We start from the raw sequence: 22,170 nt of genomic DNA, 5'->3' as shown, positions 1-22,170 counted from the left end.
GAGTCAGTCGTGCTGTAGTCTCACCAGCGTCAGAACATTCCATCAAAGCTAACAGTGCGAAGAAAAAAGAAGCTAGACAACGCCCCCGGGAGGGCTCGAACCTCAAACATTTCCGTCAAGAGGCGAACTCGTTAGCCAATTGCGCCGCGGAGGCAGTCGTGCTATAGTCTCACCAGCGTCAGAACATTTCATCAAAGCTAAGAATGCAAAGAAAAAAAAGCGACACCTCGCCCCCGGGAGGGCTCGAACCTCCAACTTTTCGGTTAACAGCAGAATGCGCTAGCCGATTGCGCCACGGAGGCAATCGTCCAGCTCTCTCACGACCTTCAGTATATTCCATCAAAGCTTTCAGCGCAAGGAAAAAAGAAGCAAGACAACGTCCCCGGGAGAGCTCGAACCTCCAACGTTTCGGTTAACAGCCGAACGCGCTATTCGATTGCGCCACGGAGGCGATCGTCCAGCTCTCTCACGACCGTCAGTATATTCCACCAAAGCTATCAGCGCAAAGAAAAAAGAAGCGAGACAACGCCCCCGGGAGGGCTCAAACCTCCAACCTTTCGGTTAACAGCCGAACGCGCTATCCGATTGCGCCACGGAGGCAATCGTCCTGCCCTCTCAAGACCGTCAGAACATTCCATCAAAACTATCAGCGCAAAAAAAAGAAGCGACACAACGCCCCCGGGAGGGCACGAACCTCCAACCTTTCGGTTAACAGCCGAACGCGCTATCCGATTGCGCCACGGAGGCAATCGTCCAGCTCTCTCACGACCGTCAGTATATTCCACCAAAGATATCAGCGCAAAGAAAAAAGAAGCGACACCTCGCCCCCGGGAGGGCTCGAACCTCCAACCTTTCGGTTAACAGCCCAATGAGCTTGCCGACTGTGCCACGGAGGCAATCGTGCTGCTCTCTTACCACCGTCAGAACTTTTTTTCTATGCTATCAGCGCAAAGGAAAAAATAGCGACACACCGCCACCGGGAGGGCTCTAACCTCCAACCTTTCGGTTGACAGCCGATTGCGCTAGGCGATTACGCCACGGAGGCAATCGTGCTGCTCTCTCACCACCATCAGAACATTCCATCAAAGCTATCAGCCCAAAAAAAGAAGCAAGACAACGTCCCCGGGAGGGCTCGAACCTCCAACCTTTCAGTTAACAGCCGATCGCGTAAGCCAAATGCGCACCGGAGGCAGTCGAGCTGTACTCTCATCACCATCAGAACATTTCTCCAAAACTATCAGCGCAAAGAAAAATAGTGACACACCGCCCCTGGGAGGGCTCGAACCTCCAACTTTTCGGTTAACAGCAGAATGCGCTAGCCGATTGCGCCACGGAGGCAATCGTCCAGCTCTCTCACGACCTTCAGTATATTCCATCAAAGCTTTCAGCGCAAAGAAAAAAGAAGCAAGACAACGTCCCCGGGAGGGCTCGAACCTCCAACGTTTCGGTTAACAGCCGAACGCGCTATTCGATTGCGCCACGGAGGCGATCGTCCAGCTCTCTCACGACCGTCAGTATATTCCACCAAAGCTATCAGCGCAAAGAAAAAAGAAGCGAGACAACGCCCCCGGGAGGGCTCAAACCTCCAACCTTTCGGTTAACAGCCGAACGCGCTATCCGATTGCGCCACGGAGGCAATCGTCCTGCCCTCTCACGACCGTCAGAACATTCCATCAAAACTATCAGCGCAAAAAAAAAAGAAGCGACACCTCGCCCCCGGGAGGGCTCGAACCTCCAACCTTTCGGTTAACAGCCCAACGAGCTTGCCGACTGCGCCACGGAGGCAATCGTTCTGTCCTCTTACCACCGTCAGAACTTTTTTTCTATGCTATCAGCGCAAAGGAAAAAATAGCGACACACCGCCACCGGGAGGGCTCTAACCTCCAACCTTTCGGTTGACAGCCGATTGCGCTAGGCGATTACGCCACGGAGGCAATCGTGCTGCTCTCTCACCACCATCAGAACATTCCATCAAAGCTATCAGCCCATTTGGCTGATAGCTTTGATGCGCATTTGGCTTACGCGTTCGGCTGTTTACCGAAAGGTTGGATGTTCGAGCCCTCCCGGGAGTGTGTGTCGCTTTTTTTTTCTTTGCGCTGATAGCTTTGGAGAAATGTTCTGATGGTGATGAGAGTACAGCTCGACTGCCTCCGGTGCGCATTTGGCTTACGCGTTCGGCTGTTAACTGAAAGGTTGGAGGTTCGAGCCTTCCCGGGGACGCTGTCTTGCTTCTTTTTTCTTTGCGCTTATAGCTTTGATGGAATGTTCTGATGGTGGTGAGAGAGCAGCATGATTGCCTCCGTGGCGCAATCGGCTAGCGCATTCGGCTGTCAACCGAAAGGTTGGAGGTTAGAGCCCTCCCGGGAGCGTTGTCGCGCTTCTTTTTTCTTTGCGCTGATAGCTTTGATGGAATGTTCTGACGGTCGGGAGAGTGCAGCACGACTGCCTCCGTGGGGCAATCGGCTAACGAGTTCGGCTCTTAACCGAAAGGTTGGAGGTTAAAGCCCTTTCGGGGTCGGTGTGTTTCTTTTTTTTCTTTGCGCTCATAGCTCTGGAGGAATGTTTTGACGGTCGTGAGAGTGCAGCACAACTTCCTCCGCGGCGTATTCGGCTAACGAGTTCGGCTCTTAACCGAAAGGTTGGAGGTTCAAGCCCTCCCAGTGGCGGTGTGTCGCATTTTTTTCTTTGCTCTGATAGCTTTGGAGGAATGTTCTGACGGTCGTGAGAGTGCAGCACGACTGCCTCCGTGGCGCAATCGGCTAACGAGTTCGGCTCTTAACCGAAAGGTTGGAGGTTTGAGCCCTCCAGGGGGCGGTGTGTCGCATTTTTTTGTTTGCGCTGATAGCTTTGGAGGAATGTCCTGACGGTGATGAGAGTACAGCACGACTGCCTCCGTTTCGCAATCGGCTTGCGCGATCGGCTGTTAACCAAAACGTTGGAGGTTCGAGCCCTCCCGGGGACGTTGTCTAGCTTCTTTTTTCTCTGCGCTTATAGCTTTGATGGAATGTTCTGATGGTGGTGAGAGAGCAGCATGATTGCCTCCGTGGCGCAATCGGCTAGCACATTCGGCTGTCAACCGAAAGGTTGGAGGTTAGAGCCCTCCCGGTGGCGGTGTGTCGCTATTTTTTTCTTTGCGCTGATAGCATTGAAAAAAAGTTCTGAAGGCGGTGAGAGAGCAGCACGACTGCCTCCGTGTCGCAATTAGCTAGCGCGTTCGGCTGTTAACCGAAAGGTTGGAGGTTCGTGCCTTCCCGGGGGTGTTGTCGCGCTTGCTTTTTCTTTTCGCTGATAGCTTTGATGGAATGTTCTGACGGTCGTGAGAGTGCAGCACGACTGCCTCCGTGGCGCAATCGGCTAACGAGTTCGGCTCTTAGCCGAAAGGTTTGAGATTAGAGCCCTTTCGGGGGCGGTGTGTTGCTTTTTTTTTCTTTGCGCTCATAGCTTTGGAGGAATGTTTTGACGGTCGTGAGAGTGCAGCACAACTTCCTCCGCGGCGCAATCGGCTAACGAGTTCGGCTCTTAACCGAAAGGTTGGAGGTTCGAGCCCTCCCAGTGGCGGTGTGTCGCATTTCTTTCTTTGCGCTGATAGCTTTGATGGAATGTTCTGACGGTGGTGAGAATACAGTACGACTGCCTCCGCGGCGCAATCGGCTAGCGAGTTCGGCTGTTAACCGAAAGGTTGGAGGTTCGGGCCCTCCCGGGGCGGTGTGTCGCTTTTTTTTCTTTGCACTGATAGCTTTGATGGAATGTTCTGATGGTGATAAGAGTACAGCTTGACTGCCTCCGTTGCGCATTTGGCTTACGCGATCGGCTGTTAACTGAAAGGTTGGAGGTTCGAGCCCTCCCGGGGACGTTGTCTTGCTTCTTTTTTCTTTGCGTTTATAGCTTTGATGGAATGTTCTGATGGTGGTGAGAGAGCACCATGATTGCCTCCGTTGCGCATTTGGCTAGCGCATTCGGCTGTCAACCGAAAGGTTGGAGGTTAGAGCCCTCCCGGTGGCGGTGTGTCGCTTTTTTTTCTTTGCGCTGATAGCTTTGGAGAAATGTTCTGATAATGATGAGAGTACAGCTGGACTGCCTCCCTGGCGCTATTAGCTAGCGCGTTCGGCTGTTAACCGAAAGGTTGGAGGTTCGAGCCCTCCCGGGGGCGTTGTCTAGCTTCTTTTTTCTTTGCACTCTTAGCTTTGATGGAATGTTTTGACGGTGGTAAGAATACACCACGACTGCCTCCGCGTTGCAATTGGCTAGCGAGTTCGGCTGTTAACCGAAAGGTTGGAGGTTCGAGCCCTCCCGGGGGTGGTGTGTCGCTTCTTTTTCTTTGCGCTGATAGCTTAGGAGAAATGTTCTGATGGTGATGAGAGTAAAGCTCGACTGCCTCGGTTGAGCATTTGGCTTACGCGATCGGCTGTTGACCGAAAGGTTGGAGGTTCGAGCCCTCCCGGGGGCGGTGTGTCGCTTTTTTTTCTTTGCGCTGATAGCTTAGGAGAAATGTTCTGATGGTGATGAGAGTACAGCTCGACTGCCTCGGTTGAGCATTTGGCTTACGCGATCGGCTGTTGACCGAAAGGTTGGATGTTCGAGCCCTCCCGGGGGCGGTGTGTCGCTTTTTTTCTTTGCGCTGATAGCTTTGGAGAAATGTTTTGATTGTGATGAGAGTACAGCTCGACTGCCTCCGTTGCGCATTTGGCTTACGCGTTCGGCTGTTTACCGAAAGGTTGGAGGTTCGAGCCCTCCCGGGGACGTTGTCTTGCTTCTTTTTTCTTTGCGCTGATAGCTTTGATGGAATGTTCTGACGGTGGTGAGAATTCAGCACGACTGCCTCCGCGGCGCAATCGGCTAGCGAGTTCGGCTGTTAACCGAAATGTTAAAGGTTCGAGCCCTACCGGGGGCAGTGTGTCGCTTTTTTTTCTTTGCGCTTATAGCTTTGGGGAAATGTTCTGATGGTGATGAGAGTACAGCTCGACTGCCTCCGTTGCGCATTTGGCTTACGCGTTCGGCTGTTAACCGAAAGGTTGGAGCTTCGAGCCCTCCCGGGGGCGGTGTGTCGCTTTTTTTTCTTTGCGCTGATAGCTTTGGAGAAATGTTCTGATAATGATGAGAGTACAGCTGGACTGCCTCCGTTGCTCATTTGGCTTACGCGATCGGCTGTTAACCGAAAGGTTGGAGCTTCGAGCCCACCCGGGGGCGTTGTCTAGCTTCTTTTTTCTTTGCACTCTTAGCTTTGATGGAATGGTCTGACGGTGGTGAGAATACAGCACGACTGCCTCCGCGGCGCAATCGGCTAGCGAGTTCGGCTGTTAACCAAAACGTTAAAGGTTCGAGCCCTCCCGGGGACGTTGTCTTGCTTCTTTTTTCTTTGCGCTTATAGCTTTGATAGAATGTTCTGACGGTGGTGAGAATACAGCACGACTGCCTCTGCGGCGCAATTGGCTAGCGAGTTCGGCTGTTAACCGAAAGGTTGGAGGTTCGAGCCCTCCCGCGGGCGGTATGTCGCTTTTTTTTCTTTGCGCTGATAGCTTTGGAGAAATGTTCTGATGGTGATGAGAGTACAGCTCGACTGCCTCCGTTGCGCATTTGGCTTACGCGTTCGGCTGTTTACCGAAAGGTTGGAGGTTCGAGCCCTCCCGGGGACGTTGTCTTGCTTCTTTTTTCTTTGCGCTGATAGCTTTGATGGAATGTTCTGACGGTGGTGAAAATACAGTACGACTGCCTCTGCGGCGATATTGGCTAACGAGTTCAGCTCTTAACCGAAAGGTTGGAGGTTCGAGCCCTCCAGGGGTCGGTGTGTCGCATTTTTTTTCTTTGCACTCATAGCTTTGGAGGAATGTTTTGATGGTCGTGAGAGTGCAGCACAACTTCCTCCGCGGCGCAATCGGCTAACGAGTTCGGCTCTTAACCGAAAGGTTGGAGGTTCGAACCCTCCCAGTGGCGGTGTGTCGCATTTTTTTCTTTGCACCCTTAGCTTTGATGGAATGTTCTGACGGTGGTGAGAATACAGCACGACTGCCTCCGCGTTGCAATTGGCTAGCGAGTTCGGCTGTTAACCGAAAGGTTGGAGGTTCGAGCCCTCCCGGGGGCGGTGTGTCGCTTTTTTTTTCTTTGCGCTGATAGCTTAGGAGAAATGTTCTGATGGTGATGAGAGTACAGCTCGACTGCCTCCGTTGCGCATTTGGCTTACGCGATCGGCTGTTGACCGAAAGGTTTGAGGTTCGAGCCTTCCCTGGGGTGGTGTGTCGCTTTTTTTTCTTTGCGCTGATAACTTTGGAGAAATGTTCTGATGGTGATGAGAGTACAGCTAGACTGCCTCTGTTGCGCATTTGGCTTACGCGTTCGGCTGTTTACCGAAAGGTTGGAGGTTCGAGCCCTCCCGGGGACGTTGTCTTGCTTCTTTTTTCTTTGCGCTGATAGCTTTGATGGAATGTTCTGATGGTGGTGAGAGAGCAGCACGTTTGCCTCCGTGGCGCAATCGGCTAGCGCGTTCGGCATTTTTCCGAAAGGTTGGAGGTTCGAGCCCTCCCGGGGACATTGTCTTGCTTCTTTTTTCTTTGCGCTGATAGCTTTGATGGAATGTTCTGAAGGTGGTGAGAGAGCAGCACGATTGCCTCCGTGGCGCAGTCGGCTAGCTCGTTGGGCTGTTGACCGAAAGGTTGGAGGTTCGAGCCCTCCCGGGGGCGAGGTGTCGCTTTTTTTTCTTTGCGCTGACAGCTTTGGAGAAATGTTCTGACGGTGGTAAGAGAGTAGCACGACTGCCTCCGTGGCGCAATTGGCTAGCGCATTCGGCTGTTAACCGAAAGGTTGGAGGTTCGAGCCCTCCCGGGGGCGTTGTCTCGCTTCTTTTTTCTTTGCGCTGATAGCTTTGATGGAATGTTCTGATGGTGGTGAGAGAGCAGCACGATTGCCTCCGTGGAGCAATCGGCTAGCGCATTCGGCTGTCAACCGAAAGGTTGGAGGTTAGAGCCCTCCCGGTGGCGGTGTGTCGCTATTTTTTTCTTTGCGCTGATAGCATTGATAAAAGTTCTGACGCTGGTAAGAGAGTAGCACGATATCCTCCGTGGCGAAATCGGCACGCTCGTTGGGCTGTTAACCGAAAGGTTGGAGGTTCGAGCCCTCCCGGGGGCGAGGTGTCGCTTTTTTTTCTTTGCGCTGACAGCTTTGGAGAAATGTTCTGACGGTGGTAAGAGTGCAGCACGACTGCCTCCATGGCGCAATTGGCTAGCGCGTTCGGCTGTTAACCGAATAGTTGGAGGTTCGAGCCCTCCCGGGGGCGTTGTCTCGCTTCTTTTTTCTTTGCGCTGATAGCTTTGATGGAATGTTCTGACGGTCGTAAGAGAGCAGGACGATTGCCTCCGTGGCGCAATCGGCTAGCGCATTCGGCTGTTAACCGAAAGGTTTGAGGTTCGAGCCCTCCCGTTGGCGAGAGAGAGAGAGAGATTGACTTTATTTAAACATATCCTGAAGAGGCTGAGAAAGGGCCATTCCGACCCTTAATTCAACCTGGAAGCTCCGCCCAGGATAGCGCTGGCAGCCGAAGGCTTGTAGCGATGTCCCGGGCCCTCTGGACCGCCTGTAGTTGCAGCTTGTATTGATTGCTCTTGAGGGCTTCCTGCCAAGCCTCTTGTGTATTCAGTTGTGCTGCGCTATGGGTAGGGCACAGCCAGAGCATGTGTTCGAAATTGCAATAGGGATGGTTGCAAAGGGAGCATGTGGGTGGTGTGTCGGGGTCGACTCTGTGTAAGGTGGATGGTGTTATGTACGTACGTGTTTGCAATCTTCTGAGAGTTAGAGCTTCTGCTTTGTTAAGTTTTGGGTGCGGTGCTGGGAAGGCACGTCTTTGTCCCCGGTAATGTGAAGTGATCTCGTGGTATGTGACTGCTTTGTCCTGGCTGCAGAAATTCTCGTACCGCTCCCTCATCGAGGGGTCGTAGTCCGCGGCGCGGCGTGTGAGCTCACGCGGCAGGCGGTTGACCTCTTCGTTGGGATTGCAGTGGTCGAGTCCCGTTAACTGTCCCATGTGGGCTGGGAACCAGGATACGTAGATTTGAGCTCTCTCTTCCTTAACAAGAGTTTCTTTGCTCTGGGACTCTCTTATTGCGTTGACTGTAAGTTTTCCTGTGCTTCTAGCTACTAGGCCAGCCACGAACGTTCGTGCCGCCGTCTTTGAGTCTGTGTATATTGTGGAGTAGGCTTGGCAGCTTTGCAAGGCTAGCGCGATCGCCATTTCCTCTGCTTCGTGGACATGGCTTGTTTGGACGGTTGCCGCGTTTATGAGGTTTCCGTCTATATCAACGACCGCTATGGCAAACGCCTCCCTGCCATAGTAGCGGGCGGCATCTACGAATAGTGCGTGCGTGTTGTGTTTTTTTTCCTTGTTTATGAGCGCCCTCACTCTGTCCTTCCTTCGCCCTTTGTTGAACGTAGGGTGAACGTTGCGGGGGATTGGCTCAACCCTAATGTGTTTCCTCACGTCATTACCAAGTTGTGTTCTTTTCTCTGGTTGAAAAATTGGGCAAATGCCTGCGTCTCGTAGGATGAGATGGCCTGCCTGCGTCAACGACAGGCGTGTGATCTGTGCCAATCTCTGAGCCTCGAAAATTTCTTCGGCTGTGTTGTGCAGACCACGTTGCTCGAGTTTCTCGTTGCTCGTGCTATTGGGCAAGCCAAGTGCCGTTTTCAGTCCCTTGCGGAGCATGGAGTCGACCTTTTTGATTTCAGCCTTCGTAAGTTTCAGAAACGGGAACGCGTATGCTACGTGACTTACAAGAAAGGCGTGATACGCCTTCATAATTTTGCCTTCTAGGAGGCCTGCTCTCTTGTTGGCGATTCTAGCAATGCCTCTTGAAAAATTGTTCGCGCTTTTTTCAAGGCGCTTGAGTGCTTCTTTGTTGTGGCCCTCCTTGGCGCTTAACGTTAGCCCTAGTTTTTGACCGTATATACTTGCGGTATCGTTTGGTTATTCTCAGCTTTGAGCACTACTTGCGGCTCCTCTTCGCCCGAATTCCGTCGAGGGTGAAAGAGCGTTAGAGTAGATTTAGTGTGAGACAGTGCGAGTCCAGTTGGCTTAAGAAATTCTTCAGTTGTAGTCAGTGCTTGTTGAAGGATTCCTTCCAAGTCACCATATGAGTGGGCACATGGGACCCATATGGTAATATCATCCGCGTATATGGCATGGTGCACGGATGGGATTTGAGCGAGCTTCTCCGACAACTTTTGCATCGCCACATTAAAGATCAATGGCGAGAGCACTGACCCTTGTGGGGTGCCGATATTTCCGAGTCGTTCGGGTTCGCCACATTGCTCTCCTATGCGTATGGTGGCGGTTCGGTTGGCCAGAAAGCCTTTAATGTAGTTGTAGAATTTCTCGCCTAGGTTCATGTGTGATATTTCACTCAGTATGTGTTCATGTTTTACGGTGTCAAAGGCCTTCGCGAGGTCCAGGGCTAATATGGCTTTGGGCGTGTGGAGGAGGCCGTATCTTATGTGTTCTCTTAACATCAACATGGCGTCCTGAGTGGACAGTGCCCTGCAGAAGCCAATAATGTTGTGTCGAAAGAGCCCATTGCTCTCAATGTGGTCTGTTGAGTACTGCATGCTCAGCTACTTTTCCAACGCAAGATGTGAGTGATATGGGCCTTAAGTTATCGATGCTCCATGGTTTTCCAGGTTTCGGGATGAGCGAAACCTTGGCACTACGCCATTCTTTAGGCACGGTACCCGTTTCCCATGCCTCATTTATCTTCTTAGTAATGATTACGATTGCTTTATCGTCTAGATTCCGTAGCAGTTTATTGTCGATTCCACCTGGCCCTGGCACCGATCTGCCATTGAGTTGTTGTAGAGCGTACCGTATTTCAGCTTCGCTGAATGGTTCGTCTAGCTTTTCTTGCGGTCGACCTCCATATGAGGGATTTTTGTTTTCCCAGGCTACTGATTTGCTTTCCAGTGGGAGATATTTTTGGCCTAGCGTTTTGAGGAGAGCTTGGGATTCACCACTATCCTGGGCGTGCTTGTGCACCAATCGTTCAATTTGCAGCTGGGTGCCGCCTCTGGTGGGTTTGTCGCTGTCCGCCATAAGGTGTTTGAGCAGCCCCCATTTGCTTCCCTTCCTCATTTAGCCATCTGCTTCGTCACATGTTTTGTTCCACTTCTGGGCGCAGATTGTCTTGGCCTGAGATTCGATTTCGCGGCCAAGGTCCGCGATTTTTGTGCGTAAGTGTCTGTTGAGCTTGTTTTTACGCCACGCTTCTTTTAGGTCATGCCTTTTCTGCAGCAAACTGGCCAGGTGAGAGTCCATTGCCTGGATGGATTCATCAGTCTCGACTTCTTTGGTGGCCTCATTCGCTGCCATTTTCAATTCATTTAAGAGAGCTTCATATTGCCACCATTGATGAACGAGCCGCTGTGGCTCATACCCGTTTTGGGGCTACGAAGAAGAGGAGAATGTTTTGGTTGCTCCGGTTCGGGTGAACTCCTGGCTGCAGATCTTGTTTTGCTCGCGACATTACTGGTGGAAGTGCTGGGTACGTGTACTTCGGCTGTGTCGGCCATCGTGGAGACAGCTACATCTCGCAGAGCAAGAAGCAGCCACCGCCTGCGTGGGTTACCCCCTGAATTTGGTCCCTTGACATCGACACCCAGAAAGATGGCAACTCCGATGACAAGCCAGGCGGTCCAAACCAGCGATGCCCATGGTTCTCTTCTCGCCCATGTTTTTCATGAGCTAGACAACGCCCCCGGGAGGGCTCGAACCTCCAATATTTCGGTCAAGAGCCGAACTCGTTAGCCAATTGCGCGGCGGAGGCAGTCGTACTGTACTCTCTCCAGCATCAGAACATTCCATCAAAGTTAGCAGTGCAAAGAAAAAAGAAGCTAGACAACGCCCCCGGGAGGGCTCGAACCTCCAACATTTCGGTCAAGAGCCGAACTCGTTAGCCCATTGTGCCGCGGAGTCAGTCGTGCTGTACTCTCACCAGCGTCAGAACATTCCATCAAAGCTAACAGTGCAAAGAAAAAGGTAGCTAGACAACGCCCCCGGGAGGGCTCGAACCTCCAACATTTCGGTCAAGAGCTGAACTCGTTAGACAATTGCGCCGCAGAGGCAGTCGTGCTGTACTCTCACAAGCGTCAGAACATTCCATCAAAGCTAACAGTGCAAAGAAAAAAGAAGCTAGACAACGCCCCCGGGAGGGCTCGAACCTCCAACCTTTCGGTTAACAGCCGAACTCGTTAGCCAATTGCGCCGCAGAGTCAGTCGTGCTGTACTCTCACCAGCGTCAGAACATTCCATCAAAGCTAACAGTGCGAAGAAAAAAGAAGCTAGACAACGGCCCCGGGAGGGGTCGAACCTCCAACCTTTCGGTTAACAGCCGAACGCGCTAGCAGATTGCGCCGTAGAGGCAGTGGTTCTGTACTCTCACCACCGTCAGAACATTCCTCCAAAGCTATCAGCTCAAAGAAAAAAAAGCAAAACAACGCCCCTTGGAGGGCTCGAACCTCCAACTTTTCGGTTAACAGCCGAACTCGTTAGCCAATTGCGCCGCAGAGTCAGTCGTGCTGTACTCTCCCCAGCGTCAGAACATTCCTTCAAAGCTAACAGTGCAAAGAAAAAAGAAGCTAGACAACGCCCCCGGGAGGGCTCGAACTTCCAACATTTCGGTCAAGAGCCGAACTTGTTAGCCAATTGCGCGGCGGAGGCAGTCGTGCTCTACTCTCACCAGCGTCAGAACATTCCATCAAAGCTAACAGTGCAAAGAAAAAAGAAGCTAGACAACGCCCCCGGGAGGGCTCGAACCTCCAATATTTCGGTCAAGAGTCGAACTCGTTAGCCAATTGCGCCGCGGAGGCAGTCGTGCTGTACTCTCACCAGCGTCAGAACATTACATCAAAGCTAACAGTGCAAAGAAAAAAGGAGCTTGACAACGCCCCCGGGAGGGCTCGAACCTCCAACCTTTCGGTTAACAGCCGAACTCGTCAGCCAATCGCGCCGCGGAGTCAGTCGTGCTGTACTCTCACCAGCGTCAGAACATTCCATCAAAGCTAACAGTGCGAAGAAAAAAGAAGCTAGACAACGCCCTCGGGAGGGCTCGAACCTCCAACATTTCGGTCAAGAGCCGAACTCGTTAGCCAAATGCGCTGTGGAGGCAGTCGTGCTGTACTCTCATTAGCGTCAGAACATTCCATCAAAGTTAACAGTGCAAAGAAAAAAGAAGCTAGACAACGCCCCCGGGAGGGCTGGAACCTCCAACCTTTCAGTTAACAGCCGAACTAGTTAGCCAATTGCGCCACGAAGGCAGTCGTGCTGTACTCTCACCACCGTCAGAACATTCCATCAAAGCTAACAGTGCAAAGAAAAAAGAAGCTAGACAACGCCCCCGGGAGGGCTCGAACCTCCAACCTTTTGGTTAACAGCCGAACAAGTTAGCCAATTGCGCCACGAAGGCAGTCGTGCTGTACTCTCACCAGCGTCAGAACATTCCATCAAAGCTAACAGTGCGAAGAAAAAAGAAGCTAGACAACGCCCTCGGGAGGGCTCGAACCTCCAACATTTCGGTCAAGAGCTGAACTCTTTAGCCAAATGCGCCGCAGAGGCAGTCGTGCTGTACTCTCACCAGCGTCAGAACAGTCCATCAAAGCTAACAGTGCAAAGAAAAAAGAAGCTAGACAACGCCCTCGGGAGGGCTTGAACCTCCAACATTGCGGTTAACAGCCGAACTAGTTAGCCAATTGCGCCACGAATGCAGTCGTGCTGTACTCTCCCCAGCGTCAGAACATTCCTTCAAAGCTAACAGTGCAAAGAAAAAAGAAGCTAGACAACGCCCCCGGGAGGGCTCGAACCTCCAACATTTCGGTCAAGAGCCGAACTTGTTAGCCAATTGCGCGGCGGAGGCAGTCGTGCTCTACTCTCACCAGCGTCAGAACATTCCATCAAAGCTAACAGTGCAAAGAAAAAAGACGCTAGACAACGCCCCCGGGAGGGCTCGAACCTCCAATATTTCGGTCAAGAGTCGAACTCGTTAGCCAATTGCGCCGCGGAGGCAGTCGTGCTGTACTCTCACCAGCGTCAGAACATTCCATCAAAGCTAACAGTGCAAAGAAAAAAGGAGCTTGACAACGCCCCCGGGAGGGCTCGAACCTCCAACCTTTCGGTTAACAGCCGAACTCGTCAGCCAATCGCGCTGCGGAGTCAGTCGTGCTGTACTCTCACCAGCGTCAGAACATTCCATCAAAGCTAACAGTGCGAAGAAAAAAGAAGCTAGACAACGCCCTCGGGAGGGCTCGAACCTCCAACATTTCGGTCAAGAGCCGAACTCGTTAGCCAAATGCGCTGCGGAGGCAGTCGTGCTGTACTCTCACCAGCGTCAGAACATTCCATCAAAGTTAACAGTGCAAAGAAAAAAGAAGCTAGACAACGCCCCCGGGAGGGCTGGAACCTCCAACCTTTCAGTTAACAGCCGAACTAGTTAGCCAATTGCGCCACGAAGGCAGTCGTGCTGTACTCTCACCACCGTCAGAACATTCCATCAAAGCTAACAGTGCAAAGAAAGAAGAAGCTAGACAACGCCCCCGGGAGGGCTCGAACCTCCAACCTTTTGGTTAACAGCCGAACAAGTTAGCCAATTGCGCCACGAAGGCAGTCGTGCTGTACTCTCACCAGCGTCAGAACATTCCATCAAAGCTAACAGTGCGAAGAAAAAAGAAGCTAGACAACGCCCTCGGGAGGGCTCGAACCTCCAACATTTCGGTCAAGAGCTGAACTCTTTAGCCAAATGCGCCGCAGAGGCAGTCGTGCTGTACTCTCACCAGCGTCAGAACAGTCCATCAAAGCTAACAGTGCAAAGAAAAAAGAAGCTAGACAACGCCCTCGGGAGGGCTTGAACCTCCAACATTGCGGTTAACAGCCGAACTAGTTAGCCAATTGCGCCACGAATGCAGTCGTGCTGTACTCTCACCAGCGTCAGAACAGTCCATCAAAGCTAACAGTGCAAAGAAAAAAGAAGCTAGACAACGCCCTCGGGAGGGCTCGAACCTGCAACATTTCGGTCAAGAGCTGAATTCGTTAGCCAATTGCGCCGCGGAGGCAGTCGTGCTGTACTCTCACCAGCGTCAGAACAGTCCATCAAAGCTAACAGTACAAAGAAAAAAGAAGCTAGACAACGCCCTCGGGAGGGCTCGAACCTCCAACATTTCGGTTAACAGCCGAACTAGTTAGCCAATTGCGCCACGAAGGCAGTCGTGCTGTACTCTCACCAGCGTCAGAACATTCCATCAAAGCTAACAGTGCGAAGAAAAAAGAAGCTAGACAACGCCCTCGGGAGGGCTCGAACCTCCAACATTTCGGTCAAGAGCTGAACTCGTTAGCCAATTGCGCCGTAGAGGCAGTCGTTCTGTACTCTCACCACCGTCAGAACATTTCTCCAAAGCTAACAGCGCAAAGAAAAAAGAAGCAAGACAACGTCCCTGGGAGGGCTCGAACCTCCAACCTTTCGGTTAACAGCCGAACTCGTTAGCCAATTGCGCCGCGGAGGCAGTCGTGCTGTACTCTCACCAGCGTCAGAACATTCCATCAAAGCTAACAGTGCAAAGAAAAAAGAAGCTAGACAACGCCCCCGGGAGGGCTCGAACCTCCAACATTTCGGTCAAGAGCCGAACTTGTTAGCCAATTGCGCGGCGGAGGCAGTCGTGCTCTACTCTCACCAGCGTCAGAACATTCCATAAGGCTAACAGTGCAAAGAAAAAAGAAGCTAGACAACGCCCCCGGGAGGGCTCGAATCTCGAATATTTCGGTCAAGAGCTGAACTCGTTAGCCAATTGCGCCGCAGAGGCAGTCGTGCTGTACTCTCACCAGCGTCAGAACAGTCCATCAAAGCTAACTGTGCAAAGAAAAAAGAAGCTAGACAACGCCCCCGGGAGGGCTCGAACCTCCAACCTTTCGGTTAACAGCCGAACTCGTCAGCCAATCGCGCCGCGGAGTCAGTCGTGCTGTACTATCACCAGCGTCAGAACATTCCATCAAAGCTAACAGTGCGAAGAAAAAAGAAGCTAGACAACGCCCTCGGGAGGGCTCTAACCTCCAACATTTCGGTCAAGAGCCGAACTCGTTAGCCAAATGCGCTGCGGAGGCAGTCGTGCTGTACTCTCACCAGCGTCAGAACATTCCATCAAAGTTAACAGTGCAAAGAAAAAAGAAGCTAGACAACGCCCCCGGGAGGGCTGGAACCTCCAACCTTTTGGTTAACAGCCGAACAAGTTAGCCAATTGCGCCACGAAGGCAGTCGTGCTGTACTCTCACCAGCGTCAGAACAGTCCATCAAAGCTAACAGTGCAAAGAAAAAAGAAGCTAGACAACGCCCTCGGGAGGGCTCGAACCTCCAACATTGCGGTTAACAGCCGAACTAGTTAGCCAATTGCGCCACGAATGCAGTCGTGCTGTACTCTCACCAGCGTCAGAACAGTCCATCAAAGCTAACAGTGCAAAGAAAAAAGAAGCTAGACAACGCCCTCGGGAGGGCTCGAACCTGCAACATTTCGGTCAAGAGCTGAACTCGTTAGCCAATTGCGCCGCAGAGGCAGTCGTGCTGTACTCTCACCAGCGTCAGAACAGTCCATCAAAGCTAACAGTGCAAAGAAAAAAGAAGCTAGACAACGCCCTCGGGAGGGCTCGAACCTCCAACATTTCGGTCAAGAGCTGAACTCGTTAGCCAATTGCGCCGCAGAGGCAGTCGTGCTGTACTCTCACCAGCGTCAGAACAGTTCATCAAAGCTAACAGTGCAAAGAAAAAAGAAGCTAGACAACGCCCTCGGGAGGGCTCGAACCTCCAACATTTCGGTTAACAGCCGAACTAGTTAGCCAATTGCGCCACGGAGGCAGTCGTGCTGTACTCTCACCAGCGTCAGAACATTCCATCAAAGCTAACAGTGCGAAGAAAAAAGAAGCTAGACAACGCCCTCGGGAGGGCTCGAACCTCCAACATTTCGGTCAAGAGCTGAACTCGTTAGCCAATTGCGCCGCAGAGGCAGTCGTGCTGTACTCTCACCAGCGTCAAAACATTCCATCATAGCTAACAGTGCAAAAAAAAAGAAGCTAGACAACGCCCCCGGGAGGGCTCGAACCTCCAATATTTCGGTCAAGAGCCGAACTCGTTAGCCAATTGCGCGGCGGAGGCAGTCGTGCTGTACTCTCACCAGCATCAGAACATTCCATCAAAGTTAACAGTGCAAAGAAAAAAGAAGCTAGACAACGCCCCCGGGAGCGCTCGAACCTCCAACATTTCGGTCAAGAGCCGAACTCGTTAGCCCATTGTGCGGCGGAGGCAGTCGTGCTGTACTCTCACCAGCGTCAGAACATTCCATCAAAGCTAACAGTGCAAAGAAAAAAGAAGCTAGACAACGCCCCCGGGAGGGCTCGAACCTCCAACATTTCGGTCAAGAGCTGAACTCGTTAGCCAATTGCGCCGCAGAGGCAGTCGTGGTGTACTCTCACCAGCGTCAGAACATTCCATCAAAGCGAACAGTGCAAAGAAAAAAGAAGCTAGACAACGCCCCCGGGAGGGCTCGAACCTCCAACCTTTCGGTTAACAGCCGAACTCGTTAGCCAATTGCGCCGCGGAGTCAGTCGTGCTGTACTCTCACCAGCGTCAGAACATTCCATCAAAGCTAACAGTGCGAAGAAAAAAGAAGCTAGACAACGCCCCCGGGAGGGGTCGAACCTCCAACCTTTCGGTTAACAGCCGAACACGCTAGCAGATTGCGCCGTAGAGGCAGTGGTTCTGTACTCTCACCACCGTCAGAACATTCCTCCAAAGCTATCAGCTCAAAGAAAAAAAGCAAAACAACGCCCCTGGGAGGGCTCGAACCTCCAACCTTTCGGTTAACAGCCGAACGCGCTAGCAGATTGCGCCGTAGAGGCAGTCGTTCTGTACTCTCACCACCGTCAGAACATTTCTCCAAAGCTAACAGCGCAAAGAAAAAAGAAGCAAGACAACGTCCCTGGGAGGGCTCGAACCTCCAACCTTTCGGTTAACAGCCGAACTCTTTAGCCAATTGCGCCGCGGAGGCAGTCGTGCTGTACTCTCACCAGCGTCAGAACATTCCATCAAAGCTAACAGTGCAAAGAAAAAAGAAGCTAGACAACGCCCCCGGGAGGGCTCGAACCTCCAACATTTCGGTCAAGAGCCGAACTTGTTAGCCAATTGCGCGGCGGAGGCAGTCGTGCTGTACTCTCACCAGCGTCAGAACATTCCATCAAAGCTAATAGTGCAAAGAAAAAAGAAGCTAGACAACGCCCCCGGGAGGGCTCGAACCTCCAATATTTCCGTCAAGAGTCGAACTCGTTAGCCAATTGCGCCGCGAAGGCAGTCGTGCTGTACTCTCACCAGCGTCAGAACATTCCATCAAAGCTAACAGTGCGAAGAAAAAAGGAGCTAGACAACGCCCACGGGAGGGCTTGAACCTCCAACAATTCAGTCAAGAGCTAAACTCGTTAGCCAATTGCGCCGCAGAGGCAGTCGTGCTGTACTCTCACCAGCGTCAGAACAGTCCATCAAAGCTAACAGTGCAAAGAAAAAAGAAGCTAGACAACGCCCCCGGGAGGGCTCGAACCTCCAATATTTCGGTCAAGAGCCGAACTCGTTAGCCAATTGCGCGGCGGAGGCAGTCGTGCATTACTCTCACCAGCATCAGAACATTCCATCAAAGTTAACAGTGCAAAGAAAAAAGAAGCTAGACAACGCCCCCGGGAGGGCTCGAACCTCCAACATTTCGGTCAAGAGCCGAACTCGTTAGCCCATTGTGCGGCGGAGGCAGTCGTGCTGTACTCTCACCAGCGTCAGAACATTCCATCAAAGCTAACAGTGCAAAGAAAAAAGAAGCTAGACAACGCCCCCGGGAGGGCTCGAACCTCCAACATTTCGGTCAAGAGCTGAACTCGTTAGCCAATTGCGCCGCAGAGGCAGTCGTGCTGTACTCTCACCAGCGTCAGAACATTCCATCAAAGCTAACAGTGCAAAGAAAAAAGAAGCTAGACAACGCCCCCGGGAGGGCTCGAACCTCCAACCTTTCGGTTAACAGCCGAACTCGTTAGCCAATTGCGCCGCGGAGTCAGTCGTGCTGTACTCTCACCAGCGTCAGAACATTCCATCAAAGCTAACAGTGCGAAGAAAAAAGAAGCTAGACAACGCCCCCGGGAGGGGTCGAACCTCCAACCTTTCGGTTAACAGCCGAACGCGCTAGCAGATTGCGCCGTAGAGGCAGTGGTTCTGTACTCTCACCACCGTCAGAACATTCCTCCAAAGCTATCAGCTCAAAGAAAAAAAGCAAAACAACGCCCCTGGGAGGGCTCGAACCTCCAACCTTTCGGTTAACAGCCGAACGCGCTAGCAGATTGCGCCGTAGAGGCAGTCGTTCTGTACTCTCACCACCGTCAGAACATTTCTCCAAAGCTAACAGCGCGAAGAAAAAAGAAGCAAGACAACGTCCCTGGGAGGGCTCGAACCTCCAACCTTTCGGTTAACAGCCGAACTCGTTAGCCAATTGCGCCGCGGAGGCAGTCGTGCTGTACTCTCACCAGCGTCAGAACATTCCATCAAAGCTAACAGTGCAAAGAAAAAAGAAGCTAGACAACGCCCCCGGGAGAGCTCGAACCTCCAACATTTCGGTCAAGAGCCGAACTTGTTAGCCAATTGCGCGGCGGAGGCAGTCGTGCTGTACTCTCATCAGCGTCAGAACATTCCATCAAAGCTAACAATGCAAAGAAAAAAGAAGCTAGACAACGCCCCCGGGAGGGCTCGAACCTCCAATATTTCGATCAAGAGTCGAACTCGTTAGCCAATTGCGCCGCGGAGGCAGTCGTGCTGTACTCTCACCAGCGTCAGAACATTCCATCAAAGCTAACAGTCCAAAGAAAAAAGGAGCTAGACAACGCCCCCGGGAGGGCTCGAACCTCCAACCTTTCGGTTAACAGCCGAACTCCTCAGCCAATCGCGCCGCGGAGTCGGTCCTGCTGTACTCTCACCAGCGTCAGAACATTCCATCAAAGCTAACAGTGCAAAGAAAAAAAGAAGCTAGGCAACGCCCTCGGGAGGGCTCGAACCTCCAACATTTCGGTCAAGAGCCGAACTCGTTAGAAAATGCGCTGCGGAGGCAGTCCTGCTGTACTCTCACCAGCGTCAGAACATTCCATCAAAGTTAACAGTGCAAAGAAAAAAGAAGCTAGACAACGCCCCCGGGAGGGCTGGAACCTCCAACCTTTCAGTTAACAACCGAACTAGTTAGCCAATTGCGCCGCAGAGGCAGTCGTGCTGTACTCTCACCAGCGTCAGAACATTCCATCAAAGCTAACAGTGCAAAGAAAAAAGAAGCTAGACAACGCCCCCGGGAGGGCTCGAACCTCCAACCTTTCGGTTAACAGCCGAACTCGTTAGCCAATTGCGCCGCGGAGACAGTCGTGCTGTACTCTCACCAGCGTCAGAACATTCCATCAAAGCTAACAGTGCGAAGAAAAAAGAAGCTAGACAACGCCCCCGGGAGGGGTCGAACCTCCAACCTTTCGGTTAACAGCCGAACGCGCTAGCAGATTGCGCCGTAGAGGCAGTGGTTCTGTACTCTCACCACCGTCAGAACATTCAACCAAAGCTATCAGCTCAAAGAAAAAAAGCAAAACAACGCCCCTGGGAGGGCTCGAACCTCCAACCTTTCGGTTAACAGCCGAACGCGCTAGCAGATTGCGCCGCGGAGGCAGTCGTGCTGTACTCTCACCAGCGTCAGAACATTCCATCAAAGCTAACAGTGCAAAGAAAAAAGAAGCTAGACAACGCCCACGGGAGGGCTCGAACCTCCAACATTTCGGTCAAGAGCCGAACTTGTTAGCCAATTGCGCGGCGGAGGCAGTCGTGCTGTACTCTCACCAGCGTCAGAACATTCCATCAAAGCTAACAGTGCAAAGAAAAAAGAAGCTAGACAACGCCCCCGGGAGGGCTCGAACCTCCAATATTTCGGTCAAGAGTCGAACTCGTTAGCCAATTGCGCCGCGGAGGCAGTCGTGGTGTACTCTCACCAGCGTCAGAACATTCCATCAAAGCTAACAGTGCAAAGAAAAAAGGAGCTAGACAACGCCCCCGGGAGGGCTCGAACCTCCAACATTTCGGTCAAGAGCTGAACTCGTTAGCCAATTGCGCCGCAGAGGCAGTCGTGCTGTACTCTCACCAGCGTCAGAACAGTCCATCAAAGCTAACAGTGCAAAGAAAAAAGAAGCTAGACAACGCCCTCGGGAGGGCTCGAACCTCCAACATTTCGGTTAACAGCCGAACTAGTTAGCCAATTGCGCCACGGAGGCAGTTGTGCTGTACTCTCACCAGCGTCAGAACATTCCATCAAAGCTAACAGTGCGAAGAAAAAAGAAGCTAGACAACGCCCTCGGGAGGGCTCGAACCTCCAACATTTCGGTCAAGAGCTGAACTCGTTAGCCAATTGCGCCGCAGAGGCAGTCGTGCTGTACTCTCACCAGCGTCAAAACATTCCATCATAGCTAACAGTGCAAAAAAAAGAAGCTAGACAACGCCCCCGGGAGGGCTCGAACCTCCAATATTTCGGTCAAGAGCCGAACTCGTTAGCCAATTGCGCGGCGGAGGCAGTCGTGCTGTACTCTCACCAGCATCAGAACATTCCATCAAAGTTAACAGTGCAAAGAAAAAAGAAGCTAGACAACGCCCCCGGGAGGGCTCGAACCTCCAACATTTCGGTCAAGAGCCGAACTCGTTAGCCCATTGTGCGGCGGAGGCAGTCGTGCTGTACTCTCACCAGCGTCAGAACATTCCATCAAAGCTAACAGTGCAAAGAAAAAAGAAGCTAGACAAAGCCCCCGGGAGGGCTCGAACCTCCAACATTTCGGTCAAGAGCTGAACTCGTTAGCCAATTGCGCCGCAGAGGCAGTCGTGGTGTACTCTCACCAGCGTCAGAACATTCCATCAAAGCGAACAGTGCAAAGAAAAAAGAAGCTAGACAACGCCCCCGGGAGGGCTCGAACCTCCAACCTTTCGGTTAACAGCCGAACTCGTTAGCCAATTGCGCCGCGGAGTCAGTCGTGCTGTACTCTCACCAGCGTCAGAACATTCCATCAAAGCTAACAGTGCGAAGAAAAAAGAAGCTAGACAACGCCCCCGGGAGGGGTCGAACCTCCAACCTTTCGGTTAACAGCCGAACACGCTAGCAGATTGCGCCGTAGAGGCAGTGGTTCTGTACTCTCACCACCGTCAGAACATTCCTCCAAAGCTATCAGCTCAAAGAAAAAAAGCAAAACAACGCCCCTGGGAGGGCTCGAACCTCCAACCTTTCGGTTAACAGCCGAACGCGCTAGCAGATTGCGCCGTAGAGGCAGTCGTTCTGTACTCTCACCACCGTCAGAACATTTCTCCAAAGCTAACAGCGCAAAGAAAAAAGAAGCAAGACAACGTCCCTGGGAGGGCTCGAACCTCCAACCTTTCGGTTAACAGCCGAACTCGTTAGCCAATTGCGCCGCGGAGGCAGTCGTGCTGTACTCTCACCAGCGTCAGAACATTCCATCAAAGCTAACAGTGCAAAGAAAAAAGAAGCTAGACAACGCCCCCGGGAGGGCTCGAACCTCCAACATTTCGGTCAAGAGCCGAACTTGTTAGCCAATTGCGCGGCGGAGGCAGTCGTGCTGTACTCTCACCAGCGTCAGAACATTCCATCAAAGCTAATAGTGCAAAGAAAAAAGAAGCTAGACAACGCCCCCGGGAGGGCTCGAACCTCCAATATTTCCGTCAAGAGTCGAACTCGTTAGCCAATTGCGCCGCGAAGGCAGTCGTGCTGTACTCTCACCAGCGTCAGAACATTCCATCAAAGCTAACAGTGCAAAGAAAAAAGGAGCTAGACAACGCCCACGGGAGGGCTTGAACCTCCAACAATTCAGTCAAGAGCTAAACTCGTTAGCCAATTGCGCCGCAGAGGCAGTCGTGCTGTACTCTCACCAGCGTCAGAACAGTCCATCAAAGCTAACAGTGCAAAGAAAAAAGAAGCTAGACAACGCCCCCGGGAGGGCTCGAACCTCCAATATTTCGGTCAAGAGCCGAACTCGTTAGCCAATTGCGCGGCGGAGGCAGTCGTGCATTACTCTCACCAGCATCAGAACATTCCATCAAAGTTAACAGTGCAAAGAAA

General features: G+C 52.2%; 15 non-coding genes across 15 annotated transcripts; 8 read left to right on the top strand and 7 right to left on the bottom strand.

Moving 5' to 3' along the window:
• Positions 1-228: 228 nt before the first annotated feature.
• Positions 229-302, bottom strand: TRNAN-GUU (transfer RNA asparagine (anticodon GUU)). The gene has a single exon. It is a non-coding gene; the product is annotated as a tRNA-Asn (tRNA).
• A 224-nt stretch (positions 303-526) lies between these two features.
• TRNAN-GUU (transfer RNA asparagine (anticodon GUU)) lies at positions 527-600 on the bottom strand. The gene has a single exon. It is a non-coding gene; the product is annotated as a tRNA-Asn (tRNA).
• Positions 601-673: 73 nt separating this feature from the next.
• Positions 674-747, bottom strand: TRNAN-GUU (transfer RNA asparagine (anticodon GUU)). The gene has a single exon. It is a non-coding gene; the product is annotated as a tRNA-Asn (tRNA).
• A 75-nt stretch (positions 748-822) lies between these two features.
• TRNAN-GUU (transfer RNA asparagine (anticodon GUU)) lies at positions 823-896 on the bottom strand. The gene has a single exon. It is a non-coding gene; the product is annotated as a tRNA-Asn (tRNA).
• Positions 897-1,413: 517 nt separating this feature from the next.
• Positions 1,414-1,487, bottom strand: TRNAN-GUU (transfer RNA asparagine (anticodon GUU)). Its single transcript has one exon. It is a non-coding gene; the product is annotated as a tRNA-Asn (tRNA).
• A 75-nt stretch (positions 1,488-1,562) lies between these two features.
• On the bottom strand, positions 1,563-1,636 carry TRNAN-GUU (transfer RNA asparagine (anticodon GUU)). Its single transcript has one exon. It is a non-coding gene; the product is annotated as a tRNA-Asn (tRNA).
• Positions 1,637-1,711: 75 nt separating this feature from the next.
• On the bottom strand, positions 1,712-1,785 carry TRNAN-GUU (transfer RNA asparagine (anticodon GUU)). The gene has a single exon. It is a non-coding gene; the product is annotated as a tRNA-Asn (tRNA).
• A 510-nt stretch (positions 1,786-2,295) lies between these two features.
• Positions 2,296-2,369, top strand: TRNAD-GUC (transfer RNA aspartic acid (anticodon GUC)). Its single transcript has one exon. It is a non-coding gene; the product is annotated as a tRNA-Asp (tRNA).
• Positions 2,370-3,037: 668 nt separating this feature from the next.
• On the top strand, positions 3,038-3,111 carry TRNAD-GUC (transfer RNA aspartic acid (anticodon GUC)). The gene has a single exon. It is a non-coding gene; the product is annotated as a tRNA-Asp (tRNA).
• Positions 3,112-6,005: 2,894 nt separating this feature from the next.
• On the top strand, positions 6,006-6,079 carry TRNAN-GUU (transfer RNA asparagine (anticodon GUU)). Its single transcript has one exon. It is a non-coding gene; the product is annotated as a tRNA-Asn (tRNA).
• Positions 6,080-6,451: 372 nt separating this feature from the next.
• Positions 6,452-6,525, top strand: TRNAK-UUU (transfer RNA lysine (anticodon UUU)). Its single transcript has one exon. It is a non-coding gene; the product is annotated as a tRNA-Lys (tRNA).
• Positions 6,526-6,600: 75 nt separating this feature from the next.
• Positions 6,601-6,674, top strand: TRNAN-GUU (transfer RNA asparagine (anticodon GUU)). The gene has a single exon. It is a non-coding gene; the product is annotated as a tRNA-Asn (tRNA).
• A 74-nt stretch (positions 6,675-6,748) lies between these two features.
• TRNAN-GUU (transfer RNA asparagine (anticodon GUU)) lies at positions 6,749-6,822 on the top strand. Its single transcript has one exon. It is a non-coding gene; the product is annotated as a tRNA-Asn (tRNA).
• A 75-nt stretch (positions 6,823-6,897) lies between these two features.
• On the top strand, positions 6,898-6,971 carry TRNAD-GUC (transfer RNA aspartic acid (anticodon GUC)). The gene has a single exon. It is a non-coding gene; the product is annotated as a tRNA-Asp (tRNA).
• A 222-nt stretch (positions 6,972-7,193) lies between these two features.
• On the top strand, positions 7,194-7,267 carry TRNAN-GUU (transfer RNA asparagine (anticodon GUU)). Its single transcript has one exon. It is a non-coding gene; the product is annotated as a tRNA-Asn (tRNA).
• The last annotated feature ends 14,903 nt before the right edge of the window (positions 7,268-22,170 follow it).

This window comes from Rhipicephalus microplus, unplaced genomic scaffold, assembly GCF_043290135.1.
Source record: "Rhipicephalus microplus isolate Deutch F79 unplaced genomic scaffold, USDA_Rmic scaffold_45, whole genome shotgun sequence".
NCBI lineage: Eukaryota > Metazoa > Arthropoda > Arachnida > Ixodida > Ixodidae > Rhipicephalus > Rhipicephalus microplus.
Note: the sequence above shows the minus strand (reverse complement) of the source record. Positions and strands in the feature narration are given on the sequence as shown.